The sequence below is a fragment of the Salmo salar genome, chromosome 17 (assembly GCF_965601325.2).
Source record: "Salmo salar chromosome 17, fSalSal1, whole genome shotgun sequence".
NCBI lineage: Eukaryota > Metazoa > Chordata > Actinopteri > Salmoniformes > Salmonidae > Salmo > Salmo salar.
In genome coordinates this window covers 63234737-63245715 of record NC_138307.1, presented here as the reverse complement: position 1 = coordinate 63245715, position 10979 = coordinate 63234737, and positions in this window count along the sequence as shown.

The following is a 10979-nucleotide window of genomic DNA, read 5'->3' as shown; positions in this document are numbered from 1 at the left end:
AATTACAAAAATATGTTAATATGTTAATAGGCCTACATTCATTGTTGTTACTAGTGTCACCAAAAATGATATATTCTGATATGAGGATATCATTTTCTGTCTCCTACTGTATGTTTTAGGCCTGGTTTCTTTCAGCGGGAAGTCAGAAATGTCTCTGAATCTTCCTGTAGCACAATAAATTCTCCCCTTGCATCCTAATACACCTCCTCCCCCTACAACCGTCATGGTCAGCCACAGAAGATCTCACTCTTTGATTGGCTTGAAATGTCCTCAATGTTCAGGAGGGCACTAGGGCAGAGCGGCTGTTTGCAATCTACAGTGGCCAACAAGGAAATCAATGACCGATTTTCATCACGGTGACCTGGGTGAGATAAACCGCAGCTTATCGTTTTACCTGAGATCGATTGAGACCAAGTGCAAAACCCAACTCTGCTGGCTTCCTGACACGCAGAAAGACAGAAAGTGTTTTAATCTAGACAACCCTGTCAGTAATTCAATAGCCCTTTGGGCAACCAGGAGAATGGTCTCCTGTTTAAGTCTATGGTGACTAATTTGAAGTCATAAGGTCCTATACAAACAAACTTGGGGTTCTGGGTTCTAAAATATTACTGCAAGGCCCTCATTACAACATAATGTCATGCTGTCGTTCAGGGACCATATTGGTACTGCCCCTGGACTATGAACAAAAGCGTCAAAAAATAACTAATGACGCATTGTCCTGTTAAATACATTATCAAATTAATTAACAACTTGATTGGTGTATATTGAATAGTGGCCTTGCTTTCTCTGAATCATTTCTGACTCATTTCACTACTGGTATGTTGAATCAAATCAAATCCAATTTTATTTATCACATGCGTCGAATACAACAGGTGTAAACCTTACCATGAAATGCTTACCATGAAATGCTTACTTACAAGAAAAGAAAATACAAAAAAGTAACAATAAAGAATTACAAATAATAATTTGTTATACTTTAATTCAGACTTTGATCTTCTCTCTTTTGAAAATTCACTCATTGTCAATGTGGCTGAAAATCTTCTGCCAGTTTCACGATTGTGAAATGTATTTCATCAGAATCCTGTACTTTTAATTAAACAATTTTTTAGGAGGGACTTTCTACCCTTTTCAGTCAAATGTCACACTTCTAACTATGGAACACTACATGACCATTTCATAATATGAGGACAAAATAGAACAGGTTTTTAAACTCATTTAATGAGCCATTTGAGGCCTTGAGACATTTTGCCTAATGAGGCATTCAGGTCGTCTCTCGCTCTTCCTGCCCTTGTGGTCTGTCCACCCCTGGTTAAATTGTCTGAGTATTGAGACAGGTCTCTTACTTTTGTCTCATAGCTCAATTATTACCCCAATCAATTGCGATGGGGACATGAGGTAGACACACAGGTTGACCGTAGGTCCGCAAACTGACAGCACTGCTTGAATACTGATCTATGAAACACATAGACCAATCTAACATAACTCATGAATCAGAAATAGCTGGCAATACCAAGACATTCGTAGTAAACCACTGGATACACAATATGTGACTACAGCTCCTTTCATGGACGAGCAAACGTGTCAACAGTGGTAGATGCTCTGTTCCATCTCTTAACAAGTTATCTCTTTCAAAAGTGACTGTTCAAAGTGATTATCCTATTAACCTGTGTGGGTTCTGTACTGTAACGTGTAACAATGTAATTACTAGTAGCAATGTTCTTGTAAGTAAGCATTTCACTCTAAGGTCTATAGCTGTTATATTCGGTGCATGTGACAAATAACATTTGATTTGATTTTAGCTGTATGAATGTATGTGCTTCCGAGTGGCGCAGCTGTCTAAGGCACTGCATCTCAGTGCTAGAGGCGTCACTACAGACCCTGGTTCGATTCCAAGCTGTATGACAACTGGCCGTGATTGGGAGTCCCATAGGGCAGCACACAAATTGGCCCAGTGTCGTCCGGGTTAGGTTCTGGCCGTGGTAGGCTGTCATTTTAAATAAGAATTTGTTCTTAACTGACTTGCCGAGTTAAAAAATAAAAAAATGTAAATAAAAAATGTCCATCTTGCCCCAGACCATATCATCCTCTCTATACCAAGGTATTTGTCTCTCTCTGGTGGTGATTACAGGTAAAAGTAAGCCTTGTCAGATTACTGAAGGGACCTCAGAAAATATACTATAGTATTGTGCATCAAATAGACCAGTGGTTCTCAAACCTCTCCTTGGGGACCCCCAACCGTTCCATGTATTTGATCTATTCCAGAGCCAGCAAACCTGATTCAACTTGTCAACTAATCATCAAGCCCTTAACTGGTTGAATCAGGTGAGCTAGTTCAGAACTACAAACACGTCTGGGGGTCCCCGAGGAGAGGTTTAAGAAGCACTGAAATAGACAACAAAAGTACAAATGGCCGAACATGATAACACAAATTAAAGTAACAACCTGAACGGACACACATTATACACAACCCAACACACACAAAAAAGCCTACACAACTTCTACAATGATTGTTGATCAAATAAAATCACTGCAAATAGTCTGGGTAGCTATCTGACTAGATGCTCAGGAGTTTTATGGCTTGGGGTAGAAGCTGTTTAGAAGCCTCTTGGACCTAGACTTGGCGCTCCGGTACCGCTTGCCGTGCGGTAGCTGAGAGAACAGTCTATGACTAGGGTGGCTGGAGTTTTTGACCATTTTTAGGGCCTTCCTCTGACACCGCCTGGGATAGAGGTCCTGGAAGCAGGAAGCTTGGCCCAAGTGATGTACTGGGCCGTACGCACTACCCTCTGTAGTGCCTTGCGGTCAGAGGCCGAGCAGCTGCCATACCAGGCAGTGATGCAACCAGTCAGGATTCTCTCGATGGTGCCGATGTAGAACCTTTTGAGGATCTTAGGACCCATGCAAAATCTTTTCAGTCTCCTGAGGGGAAATAGGTTTTGTCGTGCCCTCTTCACGACTGTGTGCTTGGACCATGTTAGTTTGTTGGTGATGTGGACACCAAGGAACTTGAAGCTCTCAACCTGCTCCACTGCAGCCCCGTCGATAAGAATGGGGGCGTGCTCTGTCCTCCTTTTCCTGTAGTCCACAATCATCTCCTTTGTCTTGATCGCGTTGAGGGAGAGGTTGTTGTCCTGGCACCACATGGCCAGGTCTCTGACCTCCTCCCTATAGGCTGTCTCGTCGTTGTCGGTGATCAGGCCTACCACTGTTGTGTCATCAGCAAATGTAATGATGGTGTTGGAGTCGTGCCTGGCTGTGCAGTCATGAGTGAACAGGGAGTACAGGAGGGGACAGAGCATGCACCCCTGAATTGCCCCTGTGTTGAGGATCAGCATGGCGGATGTGTTGTTATCTACCCTTACCACCTGGGGGGCGACCCGTCAGGAAATCCAGGATCCAGTTGCAGAGGGAGGTGTTTAGTCCCAGGGTCCTTAGCTTATTGATGAGCTTTGAGGGCACTATGGTGTTGAACGCTGAGCTGTAGTCAATGAATAGCATTCTCACATGGGTGTTCCTTTTACCTTAGTGTTCCTTTTAACCTTAGTGTTCTTGGGCACAGGGACTATGGTGTTCTGCCTTAAACACGTTGGTATTATGGACTCGGACAGGGAGAGGTTGAAAATGTCAGTGAAGACACTTGCCAATTGTTCAGCGCATGCTAGCAGTACACGTCCTGGTAATCCGTCTGGCCCTGCGGCCTTGTAAATATTGACCTGTCTAAAGGTCTTACTCACATCGGCGGCGGAGAGCGTGATCACACAGTCTTCTGGAACAGCTGGTGATCTCATGCATGTTTCAGTGTTATTTGCCTCGAAGTGAGCATAGAAGTAGTTTACCTCATCTGGTGGACTCGTGTCACTGGGCAGCTCTCGGCTGTGCTTCCTTTTGTAGTCTGTAATGGTTTGCAAGCCCTGCCACATCTGACGAGTGTCAGAGCCGGTGTAGTACGATTCGATCTTAGTCCTGTATTGATGCTTTGCCTGTTTGATGGTTCGTCGGAGGGCATAGCAGGATTTCTTATTAGCTTCCGGGTTAGAGTCCAGCTCCTTGAAAGCGTCAGCTCTAGCCTTTAGCTCAGCGCGGATGCTACCTGTAATCCATGGCTTCTGGTTGGGGTATGTACGTACGGTTACTGTGGGGACGACATCATCGATGCCCTTATTGATGAAGCCAATGACTGATGTGGTGTACTCCTCAATGCCATCAGAGGAATCCCAGAACATATTCCCGTCTGTGCTAGCAAAACTGTCCTGTAGCTTAGCATCTGCTTTCTCTGACCACTTTGTTATTGATCTAGTCACTGGTGCTTCCAGCTTGGAAAAAAAAATCCTCTGGTTGCACATGCTGATAGAAATTTGGTAAAACAGATTTAAGTTTCCCTACATTGAAGTCCCCGGCTACTAGGAGCGCCGCCTCTGGGTGAACGTTTTCTTGTTTGCTTATGGCGGAATAAAGCTCATTCAATGCTGTCTTAGTGCCAGCCTCTGACTGTGGTGGTATGTAAACTCCTACAAAGAATACAGATGAAAACTCTCTCGGTAGGTAGTGTGGTCTACATCTTATCATGACATACTCTACATCAGGCGAGCAATAGCTCGAGACTTCCTTAGATATCGTGCACCAGCTGTTGTTTACAAAAATACATAGACAGCCGCCCCTTGTCTTACCAGACGCCCCTGTTCTATCCTGTCGGTACATCGTATAACCAGCCAGCTGTATGTTGATTGTTGTCGTTCAGCCACGACTCTGTGAAGCATAAGATGTTACAGTTTTTAATGTCCCGCTGGTAGTTTAATCTTCCGCGTAACTCCTCGATTTTATTCTCCAAAGATTGCACGTTTGCTAGCAGAATGGAGGGAAGTGGGGGTTTATTCAATAGGCTACAAATTCTCAGTAAGGCAGCCCGACAATTCGTCCCCTCTTTCTCCGCGTCGGGCTCGTCAGTCGTGAAAGAAAAAAATAATTCTGCTAGTCCGTGGTGACTAATCACAGTCCTGATGTCTAGAAGTTATTTTCGGTCATAAGAGACAGTAGCGGCAACCTTATGTACAAAATAAGTACAAAAATAAGTTACAAACAATGCAAATAAACGAACAAAAAAACACAATCGGCTGGGGGCACGTAAAACCTCTGCCTTCTTCTCCGGTGCCATCTTACAAACAGTCCAAAACAGAGCACTGATCAACAAGCAACATAACAACAGCTCAGCTGTTCCAAAATGTACTGCTTAAAACAATTCCAGCACATCACACAGCAGTGCATAGGCATGCTTATGCCACATCACAGTATTAAGGTGTACACAGGCTAACATTTAATTGACTGGTCTGCTGTATACTTCAGAGTTCGTACAGTTAGTGACACTTGAAATGTGCATGTAGGCTATACAGATGTAGGATCTTAATTTGATCACTCTTTTGATGCTGAGAATGTTCCTCCGCAATGCAGATGAGCTTCGTGATTTAGATAGATTACTGACACGTGGTTATATTAACAGTTTCCCACTTTTCATGTAGCCTCATTTTGACCAGCTAATAACCTAACCACCAACCAAGCAACATTATGGACCAAACATTCAAATCCTGTGCTGCAGAACTATTTTGCTGCAACAATACAGGTCAAATGAATATGCTACACCTGTAGGTCTACCTAACTTAACAATGAACAACCCATATTAAGGAACCAGAAATGCAAGAGCTAAATCTTAATGTTTATCTATGTAAACTGACTAACTTACCGATCCTGCTATGTGCTAGAAAGGCCTGCCTTTGAAGTTCCAGCAGGAGGCCCCGCTGGAGAGGGTTATCGAAAACTTTCAACACCGTTCAGGCTTCATCCAACTGTATTTATAAAAAAATGCATTTAACCTTTATTTAGCTAGGCAAGTCAGTTAAGAACAAATTCTTATTTAAAATGACGGCCTACCATGGCCAAAACCCGGACGACGCTGGGCCAATTGTGCGCTGCCCTATGGGACTCCCAATCACGGCCAGTTGTGATACAGCCTGGAATTAAACCAGGGTCTGTAATGACTGCTGCGCCACTCGGGAGCCCATGAAAACTCAATTAGGTTATGTTCGCTTTCAAAACAACTGGGAAGTCGGAACTCAGAAATCTCTGACTTCAGACTTCAGTGTGTTCAAGACGACTTGGAATTCCAAGTAGGAAACTCTGTCATCTTTCTAGAACCCTGACTTTCTGACCTTAAGAACACTGACATGATTTGAACTTGAGTTCCCAGTTGTCTTGAAAGCGCCATCTGCTCATTTTTTTCCCCCAGAGTTCTCAGTTTTGAACGCATCATAAGACTATCGGTGCTTTCAAACAGGTCAATGTTGTCTAGTTGGTGACCATCGTTGGTCTACCGACTTTCAAAGTGTGTTGCCTTATGGGGATAGCAATTGTCCGACTCACGCCTACATGTCGATTGCATGAACTTTACAAACACCATGTGATCAAAGGTCATGCGGTTTTTGATGAAGTCACCTTCAAGTCGTTGCAGCTGCTTCTCACCAACTGCACCATGCAGCCATCACCTGCATTGCGGGAGGCACTGTTTGTCAACCAATCATTAGGGTGTTTTTTGTTGAGCGAACGTGATCAAAGACGTGACTGAAACTCGGACCTCATCTTTCTACAACGAGTTTCCAAGTCGGATATTTCCGAGTTGTCTTGAACGAGGCATTACTGCGCGAACACACCTGTGCCCAGGCGTTGCATTCAGATCTTACAATGCCTGAATAGGTATTTTAAGTATCAGCTTACCATATAATATGTTATAGCAATCTATCAGTCGACAGACTAGCTCTGGCCCCATGTGAATGCATTGGATGTTGTAGAAGGCCTAGTAGTGATTACTATTCTTCAGTCAGCTGAATCATTTCACCCGTAAAATCAACAATTTTAATAACTTTATGGCTTCAGATCAAACATTTGAATTAGTAATTAAAATTGTTATAAATTCTAATAAATGCAACAGTTGGAAAATGGATGAAGATACACCAAACTTTTAGAATTAAAATCATCTTGGATTTTGGCAGGAATTCAGATATTAAATTGTCAAATAAAAAATGTAAAATTGTTGAAATCACTTATATATACATTTTCTAATTGGATAAGGTATTTAAAAAATATTATGTGTTAAAACAAAGAAACATGGCCTCCCGGGTGGCACAGCAGTCTAGGAGACTGCATTGCAGTGCTAGTGGCATCACTAAAGACCTGGGTTTGATCCCCTAGGGGAGTCCCATAACGTGGTGCACCATTGGCCCTGTATTGTCTGGGTTAGGGTAGGGTTTGTCTTGGGGGGCTTTTTCTTGGCTCATTGTGCTCTAGCGACTCCTTGTGGTGGGCCAGGCACCTGCAGACTGACCTTGGTCGTAAGTTGAATGGTGTTTCCTCTGACACATTGGTGCTGCTGGCGGGCAGGTGTTAAGAAGCATGGTTTGGGGGGTCATGTTTCGGAGGAAGCATGACTTGACCTTCGCCTCCTGAGCCCGTTGCGGAGTTGCAGCAATAAGACAAGATTGAAAAAGGCGGTAAAAAAATGTTTTATAATGACAAAAACAAAGATATGTATGTGTGCCTAAAGGGGTAGAACAGGGCAGGAACCACCAAAAACCTTGCTGTGTCTAGGCCTACCTCCCTCATTAATTACTGTTGTTGTCACAAGGTGTGGCTCAAGGAAGCAGGAGAGGTAGAGTCAAGCGCAGGAGACAGATGATTCCGTGAATACTTCTTTAATATATACACACAGGAAAAATACAAGCACGGTCGGGCAGGGCGTATAAATAAAACGCACCACCCTCTCCAAACATAACGCAGGGACGCAGCCCAATATAAACTCCGCGTAAACCACTGGCAGAGGAAAACCACAGACCCTCACATCCCAACATTAGCCCTGACAAAAAACAATCCGGCACAAAACACAAACCTACCTAGCCAACCTAAATACCCCCCACTAACAACTAATACAAAACAGGTGCGTGCCTATCCTAGACCTAACTAACAGAACGTGAAACAGAGGATCGGTGGCAGCTAGTAGGCCGGCGACGACGACCGCAGAGCGCTGCCCGGGCGAGGAGGGGCGCCACCTTCCATAGGTGTTCTGTTGTTGTTGTCTGTTGTTGTTCTGTTGTTGTTGTCACGTTCAGACATAATATCACTATAATCCGAGTGCTCATTTTCGGAACATGCTTTCATTTCAGCACATGTAATTCATTTCAACTGTATTAAATTATTACTGTTCTAAAATCCACAAAAAATTACAGTTATAAAGTTTTCTTCTCTTTCTTGTGATATAGATGTCGAGACGATCGGTTAAATCCCCACAAAGCTTCAGCGTTCTATAGATGCAACGGAAAGACGAAGTATTCCATTGAGCCCATTTCAGCCATAACTGGAGTGTGGTTTGACCAGTCATTACAAACATTTTTGTGGTCGTAACGTTAACAGGAAAAAAAGATAGGTACAAGCAAGAGTATGAGTGAGTCACCATAGTAAAAGGAAAGCAATCAATCCAGTGATATTTAAGTTGATTTTGTACCTTTCAAACACAGGAAATAGATAGCTGAAAAAGACAGATCCTCAGGTGGGTGGGGCAATCGCATTGCTACAGTGAGGGAAAAAAGTATTTGATCCCCTGCTGATTTTGTACATTTGCCCACTGACAAAGAAATGATCAGTCTATAATTTCAATGGTAGGTTTATTTGAACAGTGAGAGACAGAATAACAACAAAAAAATCCAGAAAAACGCATGTCAAAAATGTTATAAAATGATTTGCATTTTAATGAGGGAAATAAGTATTTGACCCCTCTGCAAAACATGACTTAGTACTTGGTGGCAAAACCCTTGTTGGCAATCACAGAGGTCAGACATTTCTTGTAGTTGGCCACCAGGTTTGCACACATCTCAGGAGGGATTTTGTCCCACTCCTCTTTGCAGATCTTCCCCAAGTCATTAAGGTTTTGAGTCTGACGTTTGGCAACTCGAACCTTCAGCTCCCTCCACAAATTTTCTATGGGATTCAGGTCTGGAGACTGGCTAGGCCACTCCAGGACCTTAATGTGCTTCTTCTTGAGCCACTCCTTTGTTGCCTTGGCCGTGTGTTTTGGGTCATTGTCATGCTGGAATACCCATCCACGACCCATTTTCAATGGCCTGGCTGAGGGAAGGAGGTTCTCACCCAAGATTTGACGGTACATGGCCCCGTCCATCGTCCCTTTGATGCGGTGAAGTTGTCCTGTCCCCTTAGCAGAAAAACACCCCCAAAGCATAATGTTTCCACCTCCATGTTTGACAGTGGGGATGGTGTTCTTGGGGTCATAGGCAGCATTCCTTCTCCTCCAAACACGGCGAGTTCAGTTGATGCCAAAGAGCTCCATTTTGGTCTCATCTGACCACAACACTTTCACCCAGTTGTCCTCTGAATCATTCAGATGTTCATTGGCAAACTTCAGATGGGCATATATATGTGCTTTCTTAAGCAGGGGGACCTTGCAGGTGCTGCAGGATTTCAGTCCTTCACGGCGTAGTGTGTTACCAATTGTTTTCTTGCTGACTATGGTCCCAGCTGCCTTGAGATCATTGACAAGATCCTCCCATGTAGTTCTGGGCTGATTCCTCACCGTTCTCATGATCATTGCAACTCCATGAGGTGAGATCTTGCATGGAGCCCCAGGCCGAGGGAGATTGACAGCTCTTTTGTGTTTCTTCCATTTGCAAATAATCGCACCAACTGTTGTCACCTTCTCACCAAGCTGCTTGGCAATGGTCTTGAAGCCCATTCCAGCCTTGTGTAGGTCTACAATCTTGTCCCTGACATCCTTGGAGAGCTCTTTGGTCTTGGCCATGGTGGAGAGTTTGGAATCTGATTGATTGATTGCTTCTGTGGACAGGTGTCTTTTATACAGGTAACAAGCTGAGATTAGGAGCACTCCCTTTAAGAGTGTGCTCCTAATCTCAGCTCGTTACCTGTATAAAAGACACCTGGGAGCCAGAAATCTTTCTGATTGAGAGGGGGTCAAATACTTATTTCCCTCATTAAAATGCAAATCAATTTATAACATTTTTGACATGCGTTTTTCTGGATTTTTTTGTTGTTATTCTGTCTCTCACTGTTCAAATAAACCTACCATTAAAATTATAGACTGATCATTTCTTTGTCAGTGGGCAAACGTACAAAATCAGTAGGGGATCAAATACTTTTTTCCCTCACTGTACATCTAAATTTAAGTAGGTTCCAACTCGTTTCACATAAATCCAAAAAAACAACTTGAGAGATATTCTTTATTGCAACTTGATGTTCAACATTTAGCCTTTTACTCACAGTTACAGTTTTGTTTCGTGGAAGACATTGAATGTATTCCCAGCACAGGAGGCTGGTGAATGGTGGAAGGCTCATAATAATGGCTGGAATGGAGTGAATGGACTGTTATCAAACACATGGAAGCCATGTGTTTGATGTGTTTGATACCATTCAATTAATTATATTCCAGCCATTACTGTGACCCTGTCCTCCCCAATTGTGGTTCCACCTGCCACCTTTGATTCCAAGTGATAATGATGGAAAAGGTAAACAAAACAATGGCACTAAAGTGATCCATTGAAAATCGTAAATGAAATGATACATTGATACAAATTCCAAACAAAACAGTAGATAAACATGGTTGAAAACTGTGTCTCTACTTGGCATGTATCACAGTCTCTATCAGTATCACTTTGCTGGTGCAATACAAGCAACTTACCAGGTATCACAATAAACAAATATAAGGTTTTTAAAATGTATTTTATTTACATTCCATACACAATTTCAGCACATTTTATTTTCTATCAAAGTGGCTATAACAAAATGTATTTAAAATATTTCTCTGCTATCGGAATGCTCAGAAAACGTGTACAAAAAAATGCATGTCATTTTCACCTTGAATATTTAAAACCACAGGGGGAGATGTGCTCAGACTTGATCATGTGCCAGCTTTA